The sequence below is a fragment of the Muscardinus avellanarius genome (assembly GCF_963383645.1).
Source record: "Muscardinus avellanarius genome assembly, chromosome: 7".
Taxonomy (NCBI): domain Eukaryota; kingdom Metazoa; phylum Chordata; class Mammalia; order Rodentia; family Gliridae; genus Muscardinus; species Muscardinus avellanarius.
This window is the reverse complement of record NC_137793.1, coordinates 67,985,637-68,011,582: the sequence shown is the minus strand read 5'-3', so window position 1 is coordinate 68,011,582 and position 25,946 is coordinate 67,985,637.

The following is a 25,946-nucleotide window of genomic DNA, read 5'->3' as shown; positions in this document are numbered from 1 at the left end:
TGAGAGAAATGAGTTCAAGGAGGTCTCACCCCAACCACCTCTTCCACAATTTAGAAGCCTCTCCCTGCAGCTCACCGAATGATGGCATAAACTTTATACAGTGCAAAGTGACATGGAAGACTATCTCAGAAACCTGAAAATGCTGATGAATGCACATAATCACATGGACATATTGGGGAAATCAATTAGAAAGAAGAGTTGGCTGAATAACTGGTTTTCTATCCTATGTAGGCTGAGACAGCAGTCCCCTAATAAGAAGGCATAAAGAGCCCTTTTCACACTCAGCCAGAATCCTTTCCTTTGTTCTTTCTCAGAGAAGTATTCTCCATGTTCTGTTGAAATCAATATAAGAGACTGTCATAAACAAATTAGTCCATCCCAAGGCCATAGCAATGATGAGCAATGTCTCCATTCCAGTTGACTCTCATAATAACATATGTGAAAGAGACTCCACCATGATAAACTCAAGACTCAAATGCAGAGTTCTAAAAATAATGAATCAGCTGCACTGGTTATTTTTTTTTATGACAGCTGAGCCAGTCACACACCTGTAATTCTAGTACTTGGGAGGCTAAGACAGGAGGAATACAGGTTCAAGGTCAGCCTCAGCAACTTAAGTCCCTGTTTCAAAATAAAATTTTAAAAAGCTAGAGGTGCCAGGCAGGCATGGTGGCACACACTTGTAATCTCAGTACTTGGGAGACTGAGACAGGAGGATCATGCAGGTTCAAAGCCAGCCTCAGCTACTTAGTGAGGCTTTCAGAAACTTAGTGAGACCCTGTTTCCAAATAAAATATAAAAAATAGGTCTGGAAGTGTAACCCTGAGGTAGAAAGCCCCTGGGTTCCATCCCCAGTACCACAAAAATAAAGGGCTCAGAGGTAGAACACTCCTGGGTTTAATTCCCAGTTGCATGTGTGCTTGTGCGCGCGCATGCACATGCGTGTACACACACACACACACACACACACACACACACACACACACACACACGAAGCTATATGGTTGTATAGAGTCAATACCTTAAAAAGGGGAGCAAGGGATAAAAGAGGGTGTATGGGCAAAGAATGACAGGCAGTACTGAATCGTGAGATAGAATAGACCTGCTGCTTACCAGGCATCCTCAGTTTCCTGTACTATAGCCTTTCTTCGGGGGACAGGGAGAGAGAGAGAGAGAGAGAGAGAGAGAAGAGAAGAGAAGAGAAGAGAAGAGAAGAGAAGAGAAGAGAAGAGAAGAGAAGAGAAGAGAAGAGAAGAGAAGAGAAGAGAAGGAGGGAGGACAGAGGGAGAGAGGGAGAAAGAGAGAAGGGAGGGAGGGAGGGAGAGAGAGAGAAGGGAGGGAGGGAGGGAGAGAGAAGAGAGGGAGGGAGAGAGGGAGGGAGGGAGAGAGGGAGAGAAGAGAGGGAGGGAGGAAGGGAGGGAGGGAGGGAGGAGGAAGGGAAGAGAGGGAGGGAGGAGGAAGGGAGGGAGGGAGAGAGAGAGAGAGGGAGGGAGGAGGAAGGGAAGAGAGGGAGGGAGGAGGAAGGGAGGGAGGGAGAGAGAGAGAGAGAAGAGAGAGAGAGAGAGAGAGAGAGAGAGAGAGAGAGAGAGAGAGAAGAGAGAGAGAAAGAAAGAAATGAATTTGCACCAGTAAAAATTATTGTTCTTTAGGGAACCTTCTAGGGGAAACAGTATTATCATCGTCATTTGGGGCCCCAGTCCGTGTCTTCCTGTGTCTCCCTCTAGTAGCTTTGCTGAGGCATTTTGAACCCATGATGTCAAAACTTGATGATAATGTGAAGCTCTCGATTCCTCTAATAGCCCATTATGAATCCATTATACATTAATTTGCCCAGGGTCTTGAACTTGGCTCTCATTTCAATCTGTGCTACATTTTAGAAAATAAGAGTTCCACAGAATGAATTCAACAAAGACTTTCCTTCTATTTATTCTTAAACTGCCTAGCTCAGATGTTAAGGTTTACATCGAAACTCTGTTGTTGTAGAATTTTATATCAAGTCCTAGCCAAGTCTTTCCAAATTCTCAACTTCCAATGTAGTTCCTTTAACCTATGTGTGCAGGACCATCAGAAAGCTGGCCAGACTGAACTATTCATTTTTTTTCTACCTGGGAGGTAATCTTGATCCATTCAAACCTCTACTTAAAAAATACAAAAACATAAATCAGGGTATGGTGGCCCACACTTGTAATCCTCTTGCTTGGGAGGTGGAGACAAGAGGATCACATAGGTTCAAAGTCAGCCACACTGGCTTAAGAGACATTGTTTCCAAATTTTAAAAAGTATATAAAAAAAATAGGTCTGGGAGTGTAACCCGGAGGTAGAAGGGTTTCCAGGAAACCCAGTACCACCAAAAAAATAATAATACAAAAAAATACCCTGGATGGCTTATTTTTAAAAATCTATCCCTCACAGATCTAGGAGGTCCACAATCAAGGCACCAGTAAAGTTGGGACCTGTTTCAGGACCCTTTTCTGCCAATCTTCCACCTTGTCCTCACATGGTAAAAGGAGCAAATGAGCTTCACCCAGTCTCTTTTCTGAAGGCACTAAACCCATGCACAAGGAATCTACCCCCATGACCTACTGACCTCCAAATGCCCCTCCTCCTACTGTCCTCCCCTTAGAGGTCACAAATTAACATCCAAACTTGGGAGAGACACAAACATTTAACCCATATCAGAGGGCTTCACAGTGAATTGTTTTCCACTAAAAATTATTTTAAGGACATTAGCCTCACATAAAATCTCCAGAAACATAGCCCTCATTCAAGAAATTGCTCCCTAAACCAAAGGCATTAGCCATCTCTCTCTAGCTCTTTCTCTTCCTACCACCTATTCATTGTCTGGTTTAAAACAGTGTCACTTCTCCTAGAACACTCCATGACATTCACCCCCACACACATCCAGTTGTATGTTCTCATGGGCTCTGAAAGTACTCCCTTACATTTTTAATATACTACTTTATATTATAATGGCCTTTTACATATCTATACCATGTTTTCCACACCAGACCATCACCCAGGTGGCAATCTTGCTCACAGACTTATGCCCAGCACCTAACAGATAGCCTGGGATGGTCCAATAAATATATTAAAATGCATGAGTGAGCTACTTTATCATAAATAACAAACATTTTAAACTGATGCACCCTAACTATATCATCTGCACTCTGAATGGTTCTGTAGACTATATGTGAAGCGGCCCCATAGGAACCTCCATCAAACCACACAGGGCTTGATATGCCCCAGAAATGGACCCAGTTTTGACATTCATTAGTAAAACTAAGTGCTTTATTGGAGATATCATGGGAAGGAAGGTGTGTCAGTCAGTGTTCCTTCACTGTGACAAAATACCAGACATAACCATTTAAAAGGAAGAGAGGTTTATTTTAGCTCATGGTTGCAGAGGTTTTATTTCAAGCTCAGTTGGTCCTGTGCCTTTGGGCCTGTGGTGAAGCAGAACATCATGGATGGGAACATGAGGTAGAGGAAAGCTGCTCATGGTGTAGTGGCAGGAACACGGAGAAAGACAGAGGAAAAGAGGCTGGAGACAAAACATGACTTTCAAGGGGACATTCCCAGTGACCTACTTCTTGCAATGATGCCCCATCTCCTACAGTTTCTACCACCTCCCAACAGCCCACTGAGCTAATAATTCATAAACACATTAATCCTTCATGAGGTGAGAGCCTTTGCGACCCAGTCACCCCAAAATCCCCACCTCTGAACACTGTTGTACTGGGGCCCAAGCTTCAACACACAGACTTTTGGGGAACATTACAGATTCAAACTATAACACTGTAAGGGAAGAAGGTTTGTGTTGTCATACTAAAAGCAAACTTTCTTTTTAAATCCTAAATTGAGCATGGTGGCATATGCCTATAATCCCAATACTTTGGAAGCTGAGACAGGAAGAGTGTGAGTTCAAGACTAGCCTTAGCAACTTAGTGAGATTTTCAGCAACCTAGTAAGATCCTATTTCAAAAAATAAAATAAGAAGGACTTGGGATGTAACTTAGAGATAGAATGCCCCTGGGTTCAATCCCCAGTACTACATACACCAAAAAAAATTTTAAACCTTGTATACTTTTCTGTTCTGTTCCATGAAATCTTCCTAGTAGAGCCACTTCCCCCTTTTCTCCACTCACAGCTCCAACTCTGCAGCCCCAGTAGCTCCCTGGACACAGCCTCCTCCTTTTTCCAGACCTTCCTCAGCTTTTCTCCATCATGTGCCTTGAGTAGAAAAGACACTTCCTAACCTATGTCTGCACCTCCATCACCCAGCCCCACATAAAAATGCTTCATCTTGAGAACCACCAGCATTACAAAGCTAAGTTGCTGAGACTTCTTAGCATCTTTCTGAAGTTAGAATAGTACAGTGATACATGCAAACCCCTGTTTATAGTGACACCATTCATAGTAGCCAAAGTATGGAACCAATCTAGTTGTCCACCAACAGAGGAATGGATAATGAAAATGTGGTATATATACACAATGGAACTTTACTCAGCCATAAAGAAGAAAATTATGTTATCTGCAGCAATGTGGATGGAAGTAGAATACTGTGATAAGTGAGATCAGCCAGTCTCAGAAAGTCAAGGGTTATATGTTTTCTCTCATATGTGGACACTATAATAAAAATAAGAAGCAAAAAGGACTTCAGTCAGATGAGGAGAGAAACAAGTAAAATAGTGGAAGGGGATTTGTGGAAGGAGGTAGGGAGGGGAAATATGAGGATTGAGGAGGGGAACAGTTCAAATTAGAGTCTATAGAGGTTTCACTACCAATCTAACATTAGAAGAAAGAAAGGAAAAAAGTAAGGAAGGAAGACAGGCAGGCAGAAATATGCCAAGTGTTGTGTGCATGTTTGTGTTGCTTTGATACTCACTATGATGTGTAGTTACATTGCACCAATAAGATATTATTTAAAAAGCAGAACTATACATCCAAAATAAGAAAGGTCCCTGAAACATTTTTTGATGGAAAGTTTAGAGAGGGTAGTGACCATGTCTTCTTAACCAGGAAGACAGATTCCACATGCAATCTACCTTCTGGGCTTCTAATCTTGAAATACTGACTAAAAGAGATTTCATTTTATTTTGAGGCTTTCATGATAATCACTGTCTAGAATTGAAAGGGAGGGGGATAGACAGAGGTTTGAGCAGAAACTGATTTTAAACGTTTCAATGACCTTGAAATGCCTTCTATCACATGGACATAAAATGTTATGCCTTCTAATTGTCTTAATGTTTAACCAGAGAAGCAGAATCAGTACATATATTAGGAGATGTATTATAGAACTTGCTTTTTCAGTTGGAGGTGGATTAAGCAAGTCTGACATTCCTAGGACAGGATGTCAGAAAGAAAAGCGCCTTGTCAGGTTGGAACCCATGGTCAGAAGCCAAGGTTTTTGTAGAGTTTGGATCTGAAATGTCCCCTAGAGGCCCGTGTATTAAAAGCTTGATTTCAACTTGGCACTCTGAGAAAAAGGTGGAACCTCTAAGAAGGTGGAACCTAGCAGAAGGTTAGTGCCATCAAAGGGGACTATGGGGCCTCAGTCTCTTCCTCTATCTCACTTTTTCCTCCCTGTCATAAAATAAGCAGTTTTTCTTTACCACGTGCTACCATCATGATGCGCTGCACACCATAGGTCCAAAGCAATGGGACCATGGACTGAAACTTCCAAGACACTAAGCTAAAATAAACCTCTCCTCTTCATAAATTGATTATCTCAGGTATTTGTTACAGTAATAGAAAGCTACAGTTGTCATTCACAAGAGGATTTCCTCTTTTCACCTGGGAAAGCCTCAGCCTTATTTTGAAAGCTTCCCACCTGATTCAGCCAACCCCACCTGGATTATTCAGGATAACCTCCCTTCCTTGAAATCAACTGATTAGAGGCACTATTGTTGCAAAATACCTTCACAGCAAGACCTGGATAAGTGTTTGATCAAATAACTTGGAACTGTAGCCTAGCCAAGCTAACACATCAAATAAGTCATCATGCCAGGCGTGGTGGCGTACGCTTGTAATCCCCGAGCTTGGGAGGCTGAGACAGGAGGATCACACAGGTTTGAAGCCAGCCTCAGCTACTTAGTGAGGCTCTCAACAACTTAGTGAGACCCTGTTTCCATAAAAAAAGGTCTGGGAGTATAGTCCGGTGGTAGAAAGCCTCTGGGTTCCACCCCCAGTACCACCCAAAAAAAAAAAACAAAAAAAAACAAAAAAAAACCCAAAAACCAAATAAGTCATCATGCTGAATAAAAACTGTAAGAAAAAGAAGAATTTATGGATATTTCCATGCATACCACAATACAATCACCCAGTCACTTTACACAGACTCTTCAGTCTGGTTATTAGTTAAAATGGAGGAGAGAAAATCCTCTATCCAACATCCAGCCAGCAGAACTGAGACATGACTTCTGATTGGTGCCTCAGTCTCCCACCCACCACCCATCCTAGGGAGTGTACCTCTTACTTCCTACTGAAGGTGCTTATCCAAGACCCAGAGGCCAAATAGTTAGTGTAGACCTTTAGTGCAATCCAGGGTTTCTTGGCAACAGCATCATTAACATTTGGGGCTGGAGATTCTCCATTGTAGTAGTTCATCTCTGCATTGCTGGGATGTTCAGCAGCACTCCTGACTCGACTCACTAGATGCCAGCAGCACCCTACACCCTTCCAGTTGCAACAACCAGACATTGACAAAATCCTTGTAGGAAAAGGGAGGCCAGCAAAATTGCCCCAGTTGGTTACCAACCAAAAATGCAGACAGAGTTCATATAGAGGCTGCCTCTAGCAGGATAAGTGGAACTACAGCTGTGTTATTTAGAAACTGGAGACTAGTGGTTTCTCTCCAGGGAGCAGCCACCCTGCTGAGACACAATGCTCTCTCTCTCTCACCTTTGAGTTTTAGATCCTCTCTCAAACACCCCTCAGATTTGCCTGGGTAATATCTATTTATCCTTCCAACACCCTGAGCCCCACAAGTCTGGGAAAGGTGCTCCCTCCTATGCACCCATGGCATCCCGTGCTCTGCCTCCTTGCCTCTGCTCCAGGGCCATGTGTCTCACTCAGTATTCCATCTCCTGTAACATCACAGAGCCTAAGGCTTTTGCCCACTTCGGGCTCTTTTTAAAATAATAAAATCTAGCCCATGTCAGTGGTGTGTGCCTATAATCCCAGCAACTGGGGAGGCTGAGGCAAGAAGAACACAAGTTCAAGAATAGCCCAGGTGAGTTAGTAAGACCCTCTCTCAAAATGAGAAATCAAAAGGGCTGAGGGATGTAGCTCGATCCTAGAGACCCCTGGTTTAATCCCAAGTACCATGAAAATAAATAAAATCTTATTTTATTTATGACTATGTACCATGTGCCAGGCATTGTAATTACAAACGTGCACTGCCATGCCCGGCTCAAAATTATATTTTAAAAGAAAAAAAGCTTAAAAGGAGCATAAATATTATTTAAAATCCATTGAACACCAGGGACTGTGTACTCTTCTTGAGTAACTTAAAAATGCCACTTATTCGCTGACTAGCATTTACTTTTTTTAACAACTTATTTAAAAACAAATGATTTTTTTTATTTACAAAAGCAAAAACAGGTTGACACTGGTAGGTTGGTTTTATTACCTAAAATCCTTTTTGCTATCAGGTTTTGTTCTTTAGTAATGTTACTTGTATTTCTAAATGATAACATATTTTAGTTAACTCTGAAATAAGTTAATTCATTTGTTTTAATTTCTCTCATATATACTATTTTTAAGTGTTATATACAAACTTGCATCACTTTTTTCTCATCATTTTTCAGTTGACATATTCTAAACTTGAAAATGTGGTAGTAAATAAACATGTCATTGGAGAACTTATTTAATTTTGTATTTTAAAATTTAGTTCTAAAGCCGGGCGTGGTGGCACACGCTTGTAATCCCCGCGCTTGGGAGGCAGAGACAGGAGGATCGTACGGGTTCGAAGCCAGCCTCAGCTACTTAGTGAGGCTTTCAGCAACTTAGTGAGACCCTGTTTCCAAATAAAATATACAAAAAGGTCTGGGAGTATAGCCCGGTGGTAGAAAGCCTCTGGGTTCCACCCACAGTACCACCAAAAATAAAATAAAATAAAATAAAATAAAATAAAATAAAATAAAATAAAATAAAATTTAGTTCTATCTATGAAAGTAAGCCTTAAAGTTATTAATGTTTTTTCTTAGTTGTATACACAAATATTTTTGTTTTCAGAAAGTGGCCAATGTGCTTGTCTTTTTTAATTTCTATTTTCTGAAGTGGTGCAGATTTAGGGTATGTTAAGTGAGCAAGGTGAAATATATAAAAATATAAAGAGAAGTGGTATAAATCATGGTATGAAATTATGAAGTTTGGGAACTGAAAGTATACTGTATTTAAAAGTTGCCACAAAGGCTGAATTGGAAGCTTCCTGTCTACATGAGATTTTCTATATTTTTAATGTGTATGATGGACTTAATTTTCTTTAATGTTAAAGTCTGCCAATTACTATGAAAAAAGAACAAATAAAAATATAAATGATCCTGTTGAATGAAAATATAAAAGAAGCTATGTATTTCCATTATGGCCCTAATTGTGCTAATTATTTCAATATTAAAATATTCCTAAATATACAATATAAAGACTAAAAATTTCCAAAAAACCTGGCATCCTATAAGATGTATTTAACATTAAAACTTTAATGAACCTAATATGCCTATCTATGATGATACAATGACTGGTATAAGATATTTCTGTCTTTAGCAGACACTATTAAGAATAGTAGTTATCATATTTCATGGACAGGGAAAAGAGTCAGTCAATATTTGATATTTGTTGATAGAATACCAAATGCACAACCTTTTCTAAAGCATAGATATATGGCTTTAGCAACCAAGTCACTTTTGAGCCCCTATACCATGGTGAAAAGGTCACCCAATTTTCTCTCCCCCAGGAGACAACTACAGTGAGCCCAAAGAGACACTTTTATTTATCACTTAGCCTCAATTTTACATAAGGGACTAAAATGTTCTATTATTTGAGCCAGATCCATCAAAACTAATGGGCCCTTTGCACTTTATGGCTCTTCCTCTCCATCACAGACTATTATCAGCGACCCTACGAGACCTCCCCTTCCCAGAGCTGCCCAGGGCCTCAGCCACACAACTCATGCATAACTGCCTCCAATCCTCTGCAGACAGCCCTGAATTTTTGTGCAGATGGCCATGCTGAGAATAAATTCATCAGATGCTTTCAAAGAGCCCAGTACAATTAAGAATATGCAATCTGGAAAAATCCTAAGTCCAGTCGATTTACCCAGCAATCTCTGTTCATGCTCAGCCCTGATTCTCCAGAGATAAAAGAGTAACCTAGAAGAAGCAGGGCAGGTTTGCTCCTGTCCAGTCCTTAGTGGCCATTTTGAAACTACAAAAAGAGAACAGATGGAGAAATAACCTCAAATGAATATTCATAAAAAGAAAATCAATTATCCACCGTCTGTGCTACCTGCCCTCTCAACCCAACTTAGCCCACGGCTGTGAGAGGCAGGGGGCACACACCCAAGTCACCTGAAAGGCATTTGCAGAAGCCAAGAGTCTGATGCCAAACCTGGAATTTTGGCACACCTGACCTGAAAAAAAAATGGATTATTTGTGTTCATGACCTTTAAAACAAGAACCAATGCCAAAGAAAAGTGGCATTTGATGGTAGAAAGGGCAAAGGCTTCTAAGTCAGGCTGACCTGGTCTCCAATCTCAGGACTGGCCCTTCTGCACTCCCACCCTTAGTCCTGATTAAAATGGAGAGGTTACCCACACTCTGAGCTGTGCCTCCCTCATCTACATGGTGGGGATATCTACCTGAATGTGCAAGTAGGTAGACTAGGCAGAAGGACCACACGAGATAATCAGAATGAAACTCCATGAACTATTTCTTGAATATTTGTTGATCATTATTTTAAATAATGCAGGTCTCTTGCATAGATACATTACTTTTTTATTCATAACTATACATGGACTAGGCCACTAGGGATTGCCCAGCACTAAAAATTTAGAGGATTCCAGAATTATAAACTGTGTTTTGAAAAGGATTTTACAAAATGGCAAAGATGATTGGAACCAGAAAGCCAAGGTCAAGGGCAGGGACCCCATTTACCAGAGGGCCTCCTTTAAACTCAGAGATTGCAGCCTGTCCTCTTCTGTCACACACTGTTACTCACTGCTGTGTCTCACTTCTGCTCTAAAGCAGCTGCCCCCAAGCTCATAGAGCCTGGCCAATACCAGATCCCTTCTTCCCAACTTTCTCAGGAATCCATTTAAAAAGTAGGACTCCAGCCTTCTACAATGGAAACTCCTACCATTCACACACTTTCCCTGGCATGTTAGGTGGGTGGGGCTAGAGGGTCATGGCAGTCAAGAAAGAGAGGTCCTGTGGAAGAAACCCATTTCCATTTCTCACTTCTTAGGATTTCCATCTTTTGCTCTCTCCCAGTCTGTTAATCTGAGTGTATGTTTGGAAAAAGTGAAAGATGGAAGGAGGAGGAGGAAGAAGAATTTATGTAATTACATAAGTTACATAAATGTATGTGATCATCCCACCAGATGAATAATATCCTGTCCTCTCTATTCAGTTGTACAGCAAAATAGTATATTGAATTACTCCAAGACTGCAGAACAGCTTTCCTTCCTCAGATCCTAATATAGAGTGAGTTGATGGAGGCACTGGGGCCCTGCCCTGTGTTTCAGGCAGCCAAGTGGTCACCACCATTACCAATCGTCCAAGCAAGGACAGGCCATGAACAGCCCAGAGCCCTCTGAAACCTAGGAGGGTACTTCCCTATCACAATTTTTAACCCTTCTCACAGGAAGTGGGTGAAAACCTAACTGAATGTTACATGAGACACACCTGTCCTCTCTTCCAACCAGTTTAATACTACACACACACACACACCAATGGCAGTGGCTGCCTCTCAGGTCCCAGATTTTCCCAGTCCCCCGTAAAAGATGTTGACTAAAGGTATCTGGCCAGTCATGGTGGCACACACCTGCAATCCCAGGACTTGGGAAGCTGAGACAGAAGGATGGCAGGTTCAAGGCAGCTTTGGCAAGTAGTGAGGCTCTAGGCCACCCAGCGAGAGTCAGCTTCAAAATAAAAGTAAAAAGGGCTGGAGGCGTAGCTCAGGGGTAGAATATCCTCAGGTTCATCCCTCAGAACCACACAAAAGAAAAAAAAGAAAAAACCTTTAAGATCCCTGATCAGAACAACATGCCTCCTTCCCTGTAACCTGGCTCTCTGGGGGCCTTCATCCTTCGTCTCACACCCTGGGCCTCACTGTAATGTGTCTACCCTCCCTTTCCTGACTCTTCCAACCAAGCCATGTGGTACCTGGGATCTTCCCTCACTCCTGCCTCTTGCTCATGGGTCCTTGTGCTGCTCTCTATACCCAGCCATACTCCTCAGCAATACCTATCAGAAATGCCTGCCTCACACAATGGGTTTGAAATTTCTTTCTCAGAAGCTTTGAGCAGGCCCTCTAACTCAAAGCACGAGGAGGAATCCATTAGGCTCCAACTGCTGACACCGCCTCTGGTTCTACAATGTTCTCTACCTGTCATCCTCCCATAGAAATCCTGATGATTTCTCCTTCCTCATCTAGAGTTCCTCCTATGACCCTTTTTCTCCCTAGCTTCTGCATATTAGGTAGAGCATTCAATTTCTTAATTTTTGTGACTGATCTCACTTAGCATGATGTTCTCCAATTCCATCCATTTCCCTGTAAATGACATAATTTGTTCTTCTTTATGGCTGAGTAAAATTCCATTGTGTACATATCCCATAGTTTTGTAATGAATTCATCTCAAACATATCAAAGTCAATCACTAAACCAAACGTGAGAAGGAGGGAGGGAGAGGGAATGGGGTAAGAATTCGGGAAGGACTAAATGAGTGATGTGTGTATGTATGCCTCTTGGACTCTACCTCATTAATATTTATGACTACAATGCACCAATAAAAAAAAATTTTTAAAGAAACCCTGACAAAAGTTTCTGGGGGTGATTATGATAAACAGGAAAAAGTAAAGTCTGCATGCATCCTCCTCCCAAGTTGCAGGATGCTTGGGCCAGCAGAGTTTCTCCTGTGATACACAGGCTCAGGCCCCATATTTATCTGCAGAGCCTGACCCAGCTGGAGGGTCATTGAGAAACTGGAGGATTATATAAGGAAAGATGGATGTGCCCCCTGTGAGTGACATGGAGGTCAGCAAGTCACTTTGTCGAACTTTAAATCTATGAGGTGTGACATCTTGGCAGACATCAACATCTCCCTTATTTTTATTTTGATAGCCAGGACACATTGTGGCCTGGTTTGCTGTATACATTCAGACCCTGATGGCTCCCCAGAATGCCTTTCCCCATACAACAGGAGCATTTTCCATCATAGCCTGCAACCTGGAGCTCCAACAGAGCTGGTATTAGGCCCCACAGAAAGGAAAAGGGCTCGCTTGTTGGTTCCAAGGGTTCAGGAAGAAGTGAGGCTCCTGCTGGTCTCCATGCTGGCTGGGTGGATGGTGCACAGTCATGTCAATGTTTGGCCTCAGAGGCCAGTACCTGGCTTTACAAAAAGCTGACTAAAGACCTGTCATCCCCTCCCTGACTGCCATTCAGGAAAAGAGATTGAGGATAAAATCCTATATCCCATACCTCAAACACACATACACACACACACACACACACAGGATCTTCTCCCAAAGATAATCTGGTTGTTCATAGAGTAACTCCAAGTAGCAAGTAGTATGGCCTACACTACCAAGATTGTTGGACATGCGAAGATGTTCTTGCCCACACCTTGCATCCTTGACCTGGGGTCTTCCTTCCTCTTTCCCACCCTCCCACCAGCCTGTGTCTAAGAGATAATGATTTCTATCCAGTGAAATCTCCTCCTCAGCTCTCACCTGCTATGGAAATCTTATAATTGCTTTTTCACGCACTACTACCTCTGCCTTGAGTGTCCTTCTCTCCCTCCATGCCCTTTTGTCCAACAAGAATTTCCCACTTCCGAGCTCAGTTGCCAGGCTCCTTGGACTTCCAGCACTTGCTGTCCACCCCTACTGCCCCTCCGTGTGAGTCTCCCTCATAAAGTATTTACTTCCCTGATTTCCCACTCCGTGTCCACATGTGTCCTCCCCCACTGCCTTGACTACAGGAGTATTTTAAGTGCAGGAGTATTTTATCATTCTCTGAGCCCCTGCAAGCACCAGCATTTTAAATGAACTGAATGCACTGGCCAAGGCCACAGTCTCTCTGCTGAATTCTTCAGGTCTCTCCTAAGACCAGCACCTCTCAGCCAGAGGTATAGCCCTGCCCTGCTTTTCAGAGCAAACAGGGAACTCAGGAAGGATGTCCACTACTTTTATTGTTTTCTGTCAAATCAAATCTCTTATTTTAGCTAAGCTTCTTGAACAGGCCACATACAGGAAACCTTTTTAACCTGTTCTGCAAGGCCAGGCTTGGAGCAAAACCCCCTTTGTAGCACTAAGACAGTCAACAACATGCTAGGAAAGAATAGAAGGTGCTGAAAGGTGACAGCAAATCTTGACTTCTTGTTGCTGGTGATAACCTAGGTTCTCTGGCCTCCAGTCCTAGGACCCCATTCCTACAGCCAGCTCCACAAACACCTCCCCTTCAGGACCCTGGGCAGAAGCACCTCTCCGTTGGGGTGCCTGAGGTTCATTGGCTGGGTACAACCACAGGAGTCCAACACTTGGCAGCTATCATTCCCCTGCTGGCTTCTGTTGGCAAATTTGTCTCAACCAGCACTCAGGGTACATTTCATAGCCCCCCAGAGCTTCCACAGATGTAAAAAGGGGATGATCTGATGGAAGGACTGCTTAAAATTGATGTAGTATGATAAAGGTAGAGGGCCTCTATTAATCTAGCTCCTGGCCCAAGGACAGCTAGCTTGTCACCACAGTCATCCTTGAATGTATAGGGCCTGGCTGCCTGTCAAGCACCTCTCTGGCAGAGATAGCTTCCTACAGGGTGGATGATTATGACTGTAGAAAAACGAAGAAAAAGAGTATTAAATTTGCATCTGACTGGGGGCTTAAACTACCCCTCAGCATTTCCCACCCTGCCCCTTCCTGCCTCCTTGGTTAAAAATGGGAGCAATGTTATGAAGAGGGGTGAGATGAAAAGAGAATGTCATCAGGGCTTGCACAAACTCAGTTCAAATCTCAGCATTGATAATCGACCTCTGCCTAACCTTGAACTCACTCCTTGACCTTACTAAGCCAAAACGAGGATATATAGCTCAGATAGCTAACATCAGAAAGTATTTCGATAATACCTGGAAAACAGCCAGAATGTAAGGTTCTTACAATTAAAGAAACTCAGTTAAATGTTACTCTCTACCACTTTAGCTCCGGTTCCCAAAGCATAATGATTATATGTGTTAGAAGAGTTCTGTAGTCATCTGGGCCTGGTAATCCTAGTGCTTGGGAAGCTAAGACAGGAGGATCACATGTTTGAGGCCAGCTTCAGCAATTTAGTGAGACCTTCAGCAACCTAGTGAGAATATGTTTAAAACTAAAAAATAAATTTAAAGGGCAAAGGGCATAGCTCAGAAATAGAATGCCTCCAGGTTCAATTCCCAGTATAAAAAAAAAGGGGGGGGATGCATAGTCAAATAAACTTGTAAATTGCTTGGTTACACAAATTGAAACCAACTCTTTCTTAGAGTACTTAACCTGATAGTATGAGCTACAAATCTCCAAGAGGTACTCCAGTCTTCAGGCATCTTAGGCCACTGTGACCACAGTCTCCTTATCGTGGAATTTCACTCATAGGTGGTATCCCTTGGTTTATCCTTTAAGAAATGATGTTTTACATGAAGAGAATAGGGCAATCAAATATCACAGCTTCTCAGATGATCCCTTCTTCTGGAGTCATTAGGAAAGCCATCACCAAAAGAAGAGAATCCAAAATCAACTTCCTTTCCAAAAACTACTGCCAAAAAGGGCTGCTTGTTGCAACCCTACTTTCTCCTCGACAGGAACCATCCAGGGTACCCACTGCCTCAGATTTCACTGCTCATCCCTGCCCAACATTCCTAGCACTTGCTTACCTGAAAATAATTAAAGCCAAAAACAAGAGGAAAACGGTGAATTGTTAAGCAAGTTTTAAGGGTTTTTTTTTTTCTGATTTAATGCACCACCTACAAATGTTCACTAACTGGGGATTCCTGAGCCAATTTGTAGCTGCAGCAAAATTTTCTGCCATCTTATTAACTTTGCAAACCCTTATAAAGGAAGCAGCAGACAACTTTCCTTGCCAGCTGGCAAAGAAAATAACAGAGACACAGAAAGTTAGGCCAGAGAACAAACCACCATCAAAAAGGGCCTCATCTCCCAAGGCTATCGTTTAGACCCCGAAAATGAATTCTATGGTCACCACTTCTATTCATCAGTTATGGATTCTGCCAGGTTGTGAACAAGCCAATATCTTGCAAGTGGATTTCTGCTTGTAGAGGCGGGGAATTAGTATGCACCCCAGTGCTTCCAAAACTATCTATCAGGTAAAGAGAGGCACTATAGACACTTTTGTCCAATAAAGTCCTGCCTGGAGTTCTGCCTAATAGCTTTACACTTTAGTTTGTGGATTAGCCTCAAGGACAGTTTATCCCTTCATGCAGATAAGAATGTCAGATGGCTCACCTTCACCACTGTCCCCCGAAGCCAGCAGCACACTTAATCCTGCTGCTCAGTCAGATGCAAAGCACAAGACTACCGGTGTGGAGAGGTGGACAGACTGGAGAAAAGGGGCCCTGAAAAGAAGAGATAATGTTACCATGGCTCAGCCCCCTCTGCCTTCACTCCCACTGCTGTTCCCCCTCGCAGTCCCCTCCCCAGTCCCTGTACCTTAGTGACACCCACCCCACCCCACCCCCCAGGCCTGGGACAGCACCAAGGAGGCACTCACACCAGAAACCCCTGTGGCCTCTTAGCCATCTCTGCAAAGAGAAGCTTTCCAACAGCCAAATAACAAAATTAAAGCCCTGGCAGCATCTGTGTCCCAGGGAGGCCAGAGGTGACCAGGACACTGGACAGTTCCCCCACCTGGCCCAAGTGCGTGGCATCTGCCCTGTCACTGCTGTGCTGCCGCCCCAGAAGAATCCACATGCTCCTGTTGCGATCTTGCAAAGATTATTCCTCATTCGAGAGCTTCCTGTTTGCCATGTGTTATTCTACAGAATTTACATCAGATGTCTATATTCTATATAACTGATAAAATTTCATCCTCACAATGACCCAGGAAGAGCCCTTATTCTCATTTTATAGAGGAGAGATCTAAGGCACATACAGGTTAAATGTCTTTTCAAAGACCTAAGAGCCAGAATTAAATTCCAGAGAAGACAGGCTCACCCCAACTTTAAGCTGCCGGTTCTTTCCACGCCCCCATTTATGCGTTCAGAGCAGGGTGTGCACCACTGCGCTACCATTCATGACAATTTTTCATGGAATTTTCCCCTCATTAGACAGTCAGCTCCTGAAGTCTACTGACAAAAACGTATTTATCTTGCACTTTTCTGTGCACAGCCTAGGCACAATGGAAGGCACATGGTTAGAACCTGACAATGTTGAATTCTGACATTAATTAACACCACATATTTTTCTTTTGTTTATTTCCATTTTATAGGTAAGAAATTATGTATTCTTTTGGTTCCAGTTTGTAAGCAGGAGGCTACTTTATCTCTGCAAACAGCTTTCAGAACTCATTGAAACATGAAAACGGAGTCTGTTAAGGACATAACGCCAGAAGCTGTATCTGAACATAAGCTCTTCCCATCCAGACACTGTGCCCTCAGGAGGAGATTCAGGAAACTCTCCAGGGAATCAATTTGAGATGTTCTCAACAATGATCACCCATAACCTCCCTGTTGAAAGGCAGAGACTGTCTGGGAGCCTCTCTTTTGCCAGACTTTTGAGAAGAAGCTGTTTCTGCCCTGACTGCCATTAAAACCTTCTGTGGCACATTCAAAATGTAAATCAATATGCCAGGCATGAAGGTGCATACCTGTAATCCCAGTAATTGGAAGGCTGACACAGGAGGATCACAGGTTAAAGGCCAGCCACAGCCATTTAATGTGGTCCTCATCAACCTGGCGAAACCTTGTTTAAAAGAGAAAAATAATAAGGCCAGGCATGGTGGCACACACTTGTAATCTCAGCACTTGGGAAGCTAAGACAGAAAGATTACATGTTCGTGGACACCCTTAGTGACTTAGTGAGACCCTGTTTCAAAATAAAAGAATAAAATAGGGCAGGGGTGTAGCTCAGAGATAGAATGCTTCTGGCTTCCATCCTCAGTACCACAAAATAAAATAAATATTTTAAAAGCTGATGGTGTATCTTGAAGATAAAGAGAAAAACAAGAATTCAATCCCCAGTACAAAAAAAAATTAAAGAAAGTTGCACCTCACATGCTAGTTCCGTGGGTCCAGGGTAGGGCTCCAGTATCTAAGCACCTTCTAAAAGCTCACAGGTAGTTCTAAGGCACAGCCAGGGTTGAGTTGGAGGGTTGGGCCTGGTCCATTGCACACATGGCAAGAAGAATTTGCCAATAGAGAAATTCAAAGCTTTCTTACAGCCACAGCCCCAAGGACGGGAAGTCACTCGGAATGGTGTCATGTTTTCATCAGGTGTCTCAAGGAGCCTTAAAGAACAGAAGGAATATAGGTGGGTGGCTGACTGACTTCAGTCCACAGACAAGGCTGAGAAATGAGGTAAGTCCACAGCAGAGAGTCTTGTGTGGGTAAGACTTGAAAATAACCACCTTGCCAGAGGTGGGTCAGGAGCCCTGGCCGGGAAACAGCCTCTGTCCTCCTGCCCTCCTCAGGACACAGGGCAATGACCTAGTGCACAGCTCACAGCCACCTGCTCAGCCTAAAGTGGGACCCTTAGGGCACAGCCACATGACAGCAACAAGCCCCTCGTCTGAGTTCCTGAGCATTCTGTGCGGTCTCTGGGATGGTCCACATACACTGAGATGGGAGTCATCCTTTGATGTATGGGTGTCTTCTGCTCAGTGAGGATTGCCTGGGGCAGGATCTGGTTCTCAGGCTCCAGCATCTGACCTCAGCTCACCATATGAAATTGGCATATGATTGGTTCTCATATTGGTGATCATTGTTAAAGTCCACCCAAATCAAACAACATCCGGCAGGCGGTCCCTGGTGACTTTAACTAGGTTCGGCATAATCTATTAAAATATATATTAAAATACATGGGGCCCTGTTTAGCCTCCTTTCCTTCCCCAAATGCAAATCTCGAACACACTCTTCTGCTGGTTTCCACCCTAAGTTCTCCTTTAATTTGTTTCACACTTGCTTATGGACTTTGTACTGTGTGAGCCACCGTGCTGAGTGAAGCACAGACCTCAGTGTTGAGCCTGTCTCTTCAGCCCCTGTGGCCCAGGTACCAACCTGCAGAGGCATGATGGAGCATGCTCGTCCTGGGCTGACGTATTCATACAGACACACAGACTGACCTGTTTTTCTGTGCACCTGGGAAACTACACGTGAAAAAGAAAAAAACTAATTCTAGGCCAAGGATTTTTCAGGGCTCACATCTATCCAAATTATCTTGGCATTATTAGTATGCTTCAAAGGCTCTGAAACCAAAATACTGAACTCAGGAAGGAGCAAGGTTAAACTAAGACCCATTGCTACCATTATTGTCATTACCACCCACTGCCTGTGTCCGCACTGAGACCTGCCTGTGCTCCCTGGGGATCTGCACAATAGGTCACTGGCCACCTACAGCCTCAGGAAGGAAAGTTGAGCACTGTAGCCTAGCCGGAAGTGTGAGCTGGGGGCGGGGAGTGCACAAGACAAGGAGGGGCAATGAGCTGAGGATTTGTGTGTTCAGATCTGTGTGGTCAGGCTAAGAGGATCGTGGTTCACGGACAGCCTCAGCTACATAGCGAGGCCCTTCGCAACTCAGTGAGACCCTGTTTCAAAAATAAAAAGACTAAAAAATAGAGCTGGGAGTGTATCTTGGAGGTACGATCCCCCTGTATTTCATCCCCAATACTATGGGGGGATAAAAAGGAAAGAAAGAAAAAAGAAAAGAAGTATATGAAGGATCCTGATTTATTTGCCTGGCATTCAATCTTCCAACAGACAGCCTGCAATCAAATTTCAGCACACCACTTACAAGTTGTGAAACTTTGGATGGGCCCTTTATCCTCTTTGGACCTGTTTCTTCATCTGTAAACTAGGAGATCATGGTGCTGTGTCCTAGCCTGTCAGGAGGACTCAGTTTATATGTGTATATATGTCAGAATGGAGTGTGGCACCTGATCAGCGTTATGAGTTTATCATCAGTATCTGCACTTCAGCCCTTTCTGTTCACCTCCCTGGGTGACGTCACATTCCCTTAGACCTATTTCAAGTAGCTTTTATTCATTTGATAAATGCCCATTGTCTGTACCTAGACAATTATTTCCTCTTTGTGGCCAAACCCAAACTCTTTTGAGACCAGGCCATCTTTTCCTTCCCGAATATCTTCAGTGGATGTGGTCTCTACCACTTTGATTCATGGAGCCCTTCATTTTCCTTCTCTTATAGCATTTAATGCTTTCTCGTTCAAGTCATGGCTCCAAGCTCCCTGAGGACAGAAGCAGGATCTGATTCATCTCTGTGTTTTTCATAACATAAGCTCACACAGAGTGTGAAGTCAATAAAGAAGCGTGAAGTAAATAATGGAAAACTTAGTATGGAAACCGGGACAAAGCGGCTCTCTGAGCCTCTCAACAGAGCCTATGTAAAAGGTAGACAGGAGACCATTAATTCAACCCCTTAAAATATTACTGACTAAGGCGGACGTGGTGGCACAGGCCTCCCAGCATCTGGGAGGCTGAGACAGGAGGATCACAGTTCTCAGACAGCCTCAGCTACTAGTGAGGCCCTTTGCAACTCACTGAGACTCTGTTTCAAATTAAAAAATAGGGCTGGGGATGTAGCTTGGAGGTATAAAGCCCCTAGGTTCAATTCCCAGTACTGCAATATATACACACATACATACATATATTAAAAGCCCAATTCCTTTTCTGTAGGATCTGATAATTGAGAGAAATGGAAAGGCCCGGTGTCTATCATCAGACCTTGACATCTCTTCCCCCATCACAGCTCCAAGGCTGTGAGAGTGTTTTGATTTATCTCCTTCTCATTTTCAATCAAATAAAAAAACCGCCACTAGGCCCCATCTCTTAGAACAGGGTCTTTTGGGTTCCACTGGTAATGTGAAGCTACCCTCTGAAGTAGAATCTCATTGCTGAGATTCTAGGTGGGAGCTGAACTGTTGGGCATGCTGAGATTCATGAATATCATCAGCTTGTTAGGAACTTAGATTACAATCAATCATAAAGCTTTTATTTGTTACTGTAGAACATTGTTTTTATACTTTTGTGGTATGCAAATTTGCGGTTCCTTTTATACATACATAAAAATATTATTAGTCAATATTAATAGTTTGTCATAGTGACTTGTTAGTTTTCTTATCTGGTGAGCCCCAGCTCTCCAGCAACCCTTGATGAGCAGAATGTGGCCGGTACCCAGGGCTCCCCAACATTAAGTCTTTTCCTATCACACTGCTGCCCCTCCGTGATATTTCTCCCCACCCCTTGGTACTGGGAATTGAGCCCAGTGGGAAACCTACCTCTGAGCTCTACCCCCATCAGACCTTGATCCTCCTGTCTCCGCCTCCCAAGTACTGGGATTACAGGTGTGCCCCACCACACCTGGCTGCACTACCGTCTTGAACTGCCATCCTGGGTCTCCACTGACTTCCCTTGTCAAATCTGCTTCACGGTAGCCTGAACCCACCCCAAAGCTTGAAAGAGTGGATAAGCAGAGGCAATCTGCTCAAGCAAAGTCTATCCTCCCTCCCCCAGGCTGTGGGTAAGCTCCCCGCTCTGTGTCCCCAAGGGTCCCTACATAGCCTCTTATCAAACTACTGTATTCTTTAACTATCTCTGTACCTCTCCTGCATTCTCCAATGACCTAACTGCCAAATATGGTGGCATTTTTTAACAATATTCACACTAACCAGCCCCTCTTTCTTGAACCTCATTCTCTGCCAGCAGGACAAGATAGCACCTCCTCACTCCCCATTGCTTCTCAGCCCTGACCCCTACAGAGGCCTCTGCCTCCCATCTCCTGAGTCCTCCTTGCTCAGTTACCTCTTGGCTTCATGAGGATGCGCACCTCCTCCCTAGGCTACAGATTGCAATAGCCAGCAGCATGCTAGACACCTCCAGCCAGGTCTCCTGCAGCTGACCAGGCCTAAAACTAGATAGTCATTGGTTTTCCCAACCAGTGTCTTTCCCGACTCACCTTCCCAGCCAGAGATGCTGCACCTCTGCCCATAAGTACTGACTTAGTGCTAATGCTGTGCAGATCCCTGAGGGCAGGCAATCAGCAAGAAGCAGGTCAAAGCCCCTGCACTTTAGGTGGAGGAACTCAGACACTGAGCAAAAATACACTGCACATAAAATACAGCAGGCTCTCTATATCAGTCCTGCATTGGCTGATTCAATCAATCGTGGATTAAAATATTTGGAGGGAAAAAATTGCATCTTTACTAAATATGGATAAACTTCTTGTCATTATTACACAAACAGTAGAGTACAACAACTATTTACATAGCATGGACATTATATCTGGTATTGTAAGTACTGGAGATTATTCATAATATACTTGAGAATGTACATAAGTGATACGCAAAAACTACTCCATTATATATGAGAGACTTGAGCCTCCGTGAATTTGGGGGTCCACAGGGCAGTTCTAGGACCAACTGAGAGACAACTGTGTAATGTCAGATGGGGATGAGTGCTCTGGAGGTAATACGCCACACTTGGGAGTGTGGCAGGGAAGGCTCTGCTCACACGGGTGCTTCTAGCTCTGGTCAAGGTGGACTCATCCAGTAAGTAAGACTGGGGAGAAGGGAAGCCCTGCCTCAGGGCATGTCAGTGGTTGGAGCCCAAGAAGAGGGCAAAAGGCAGCCCCCTAAAGCCCTCGTGACAGAAAGAGCTGCTGGGGAAGTGAGAGGGAAAGCAGGAGGGAAAGAAAGACCTTCAGGAAGATGATGCAGCCAGGGCCGGTCCTTGTAGGGTGTAAACTGAGACCCGGCCATGGGGTTTGGTGATGTGGGGGTCACAGGAAATGAGACCAAGGTTGCTTCAGGGGAATGTGTGGAAGACGACCCATGAGAGAACGAGAGGTGAGTGATGGAACAGACGCAGCAAGAAAGAAAGCTGTTCCCAGGAGCTTTGACAGATAGAAGAGCAGAGAGTATGGGGTTTTGTGTGTGAAGAGATTCCAACATGTTTGTCTGCTGGTGAGTAAAAGCCAGTCTGAATAGCAAATCTGAAGATAAAAAGTAAAAAAAATAAGTATTTGATGGTTAGAGGTTCCTGAGGTCCCGGAGCACACATGAGAAGCTTGGCTTCAGACAGGTGCAGAGAATGTTCTCCTGGATCCCTTCTCCCTAATATCCTATTCTTTTCTTTTGAACCTATATTTTGACATCTTTATTCTTGAATCAATTGCTAAGTGTGACTGATGGACCTTGTAATATTGCTCATTTTTATCACCTGCTTTTCTTTCTCACCTCATCATTCACAACTAAACTATAAGTTTTCTGATCTACAGAGTGTGACAAAACACATTTGCTTTAGTGTTTATACCACAATCACGCTGAGCCACTGCCTGAGCCAGGATTGTCAGGATAACAGTCCTCCATAATTCCCTCTGCGAACACTCTTAGTACCATCCAAGGCTACACAGTGGTCGATGGAGAGACCTCAGTGCTCCCCTTGAATACTGTCACCACAATTGCTGAGGGCCAGACGCTGGGCCCTGCTGCCTCCTGCCCCTTCATTGTCATGCTATGGCAGAGGCCCGGCTCTCTGCTCCACTTGGAGCCACTCCAGGGACCACTTGGCCAGAAAATGAGGCCGTGCAAAGACAAGTCCCCAGTAGCCACAAGCGTCACCTCAGTCATGAACACCCAACTGTAGATGAGCAAAGGGGGAAGATTCCCCAGGAATGTTTCATAAGCCAGGCCTCAAAGAACCTGGATAGCTGGTCCAGTTACATTCCCAGGAATAAAAGAAAACAGATTCCTTTTTTTATGGTAATAACACTTAACATTACCCTGGGACAGTAATATTTGCCTCATAGGAATAGGCGTGGCTATGGATCATAGGGGATATGAAATTTCTCAACAGATTACCTGAGGGTGCTCGGGAGATCAGCCTCCTGTTTCTCCTTCTCTTTCCTCTTCGGTCTCTTTGTCCTCCAATCCTTTCTCTCTTTGGTTTCCTCTTTAATGTTTCTCTAAGTTCTTCTTTTCTTAAATCACTGCTGACTCCCCATCCCTCTAGAAGATACTGGTGGTTCCCCTGGTACCTTTAGGACAAAAGGACAAAGTCTGAACCCCAGAACGTGGCATTAAGGCTTCCACACCAACTTCCATGCTCTTACGTCCCCTTCCCAGAGCAGGTACGCTCCAGCTGTAACCTATCTAATCTCTGGCTCCACCCACATCTTCTGTTTCAAGAACTAGTTCAGCTTCTCACCTTCTCCACCTTCTTAACCCACACGTTCTTCATCTTAACCCACCCTTCCTCGATGAACATCTGCTGGCATATTGTCATCTCTTCTCACTGGAAGTATCGTCACCTCTGACATCTTTCATGTCATTCATCAACTCCCATCATGTAGGTCTTCCAGCCACAACTGTGCCGTAATTCCCCAAGAGCAAGGATCATGGTCTATACTTCCTTGAATTGCCTACAGCAGTACCTTTTACAGAAAACATTATTAAATAGCCCTGTGTTAAGACATAAACATCAATAGTAAGATGCACTAGAAAGAGCTCAGATCTGAGCTGAACGCCCATGTACCAGGTTGAGCAGCCACAGGCAAAAATGAAAGGACTAGCGTGTTGAACCTGGATTTTACCGTCTCTGCTCCTGCCAGACCCCTCTCTGAGTGCAACAGCTCTTCTGGGGTTGCGCACGTGTCCGGCCAATTTATTTACAAGCCTGCTCCATTTGCAAGAGATGTGGACTCTTGGAGCAGCTCATTTGCAGCCACCCTGCCCATGTTATTTAACTTTTACAGGTGAGAGCACTAAAGCTTAAGTGAAATGGATTTTCAGCTCATTGGCAGCAGAGCAGGCTGCGAGGCTATTGACTGCAAGGCCACCCCCCCCCATACACACACCTGCCCTTGCTGAGCAGCGCCCCACCCAGGACCGCACCACATTGCTAGCAGGTGGGGAAAAGTAGAGAGTGGATGTAAACTACTGGGTCCAGTGACCCCAAATCCCTTTACAGTTGAGTCAGAGAGCCCTCGCCAAGGCTGCCATGGCAAAGGCAGCAGTGAGCAGGTGACTGGCCCCATCACCGTGATGACGTGTCTGTCCCTTGGTCCATTGATCTCTACTTTGCTGCCTTAAAGTGATCTCCCTGCTATGAGTTAGAAGTGAGGGCTTGGGAAGGACGTGCCACTATTAAGTGTAGGGCCAGACTCTTGTAATTCTAGAAGAGTCAACAGGATCATGGAAGGGGCCCCAGGTCACAACCTCACAATCAGACAACAGTGCCCCATCTCACACGTTGGCGCCCAAACCCCAGCCTTAGAACCAACAGGGGGACCTTGCCCGGTGACAGGGCCAGCCACTCTGCATGTGTCCTTGTCAGTGAGAGATCACAGACCTGCGGCTGAGCCCAGCTGGTTTTCATTTGTTTCTGAGGCCAGGCCTACCGTGGGTTTCACTTAATTGTGTATTTTCATCATTTGATACCTATAGCCAAAACCTGTAGGCAGTAAAAATGCCCTTTTCCATCAGTTCAAGCAGAAAAATGTACCTGCCGTGGTCGTATTTTCCTCGCTGGCTGCTGACTTATTTTAAGAACTAAATCTTTCCTGTTACTCTATTTTTCACCCGGAGGTGTGTGCACGCTGAGTAAAGGGAAGGACAGGGCCTGGCCCGCTCTTCCTCTCTCTCTCATGTGGTGACTTAGCGCCACCTAGTGGCCATCAGCTCCACAGCAACCAAATTAAATCAAGGGAAATCTTGACAAAATGCTTTGTGCTCACAAGAAGTCTTCAATACATTCTTCTTTACTCATGTAACAGAGCTTGCCTAGAAGTATTATGCTCATTTTTCCTTAAAATAAATACATTAAGGGACAAGGCACCATCAAGAAAGCTGAGTAAGTTCTTCACTTGCCAATGCCAACTTCATTTCATGCTTTCCAGCCTTGGTGGCTGTCATTTATAGATGATGAGCTCATGAGAGACAGGCTAACGCAACCTCCAGGTGCCCAAAGCACCGATGTGGAGCAAGACAGCCCTCCCGTGGGAACTGATGCAATCATCTGGTCTTTATTTAACCTTTCAGACCAGCAGTCTCTGAATTTCAGGTGTGGATTATCCTCCTAACAGCTCTAAGGAGCATGAGTCCCAGTGTGGTTACCTGCAGTCTCCCACAGCCCAAGTCCTATGTTGTTACCTTGGATTCCCATGCCCCTCACCTGGCTGGCATCTATCTCTCCTCCTTTACCTGCCCCTGGGCTCTCAGGACACACAAGAGCTATTCTTGGGGTGGTTAGTGTATCCTTCTCTCTCTCTCTCTCTCTCTCTCCTCTCTCCTCTCTCCTCTCTCCTCTCTCTGACATGGATGGTCCCAAACATCTTGAAGAATTTCCTGGATCCCCCTCACAGTCTCACCTACACTCCCATCCATGAACTAACCATTTTCAGCTGCATCTCATTCTACCACCACTGGTGTCCACCACACCCTCTGCGGTGCGTGGGGGCTGGAAAGCCCCACCAAAACTGGAAAGTCCCACCAAAGAGCAGGGGCAGTGACAGGAGA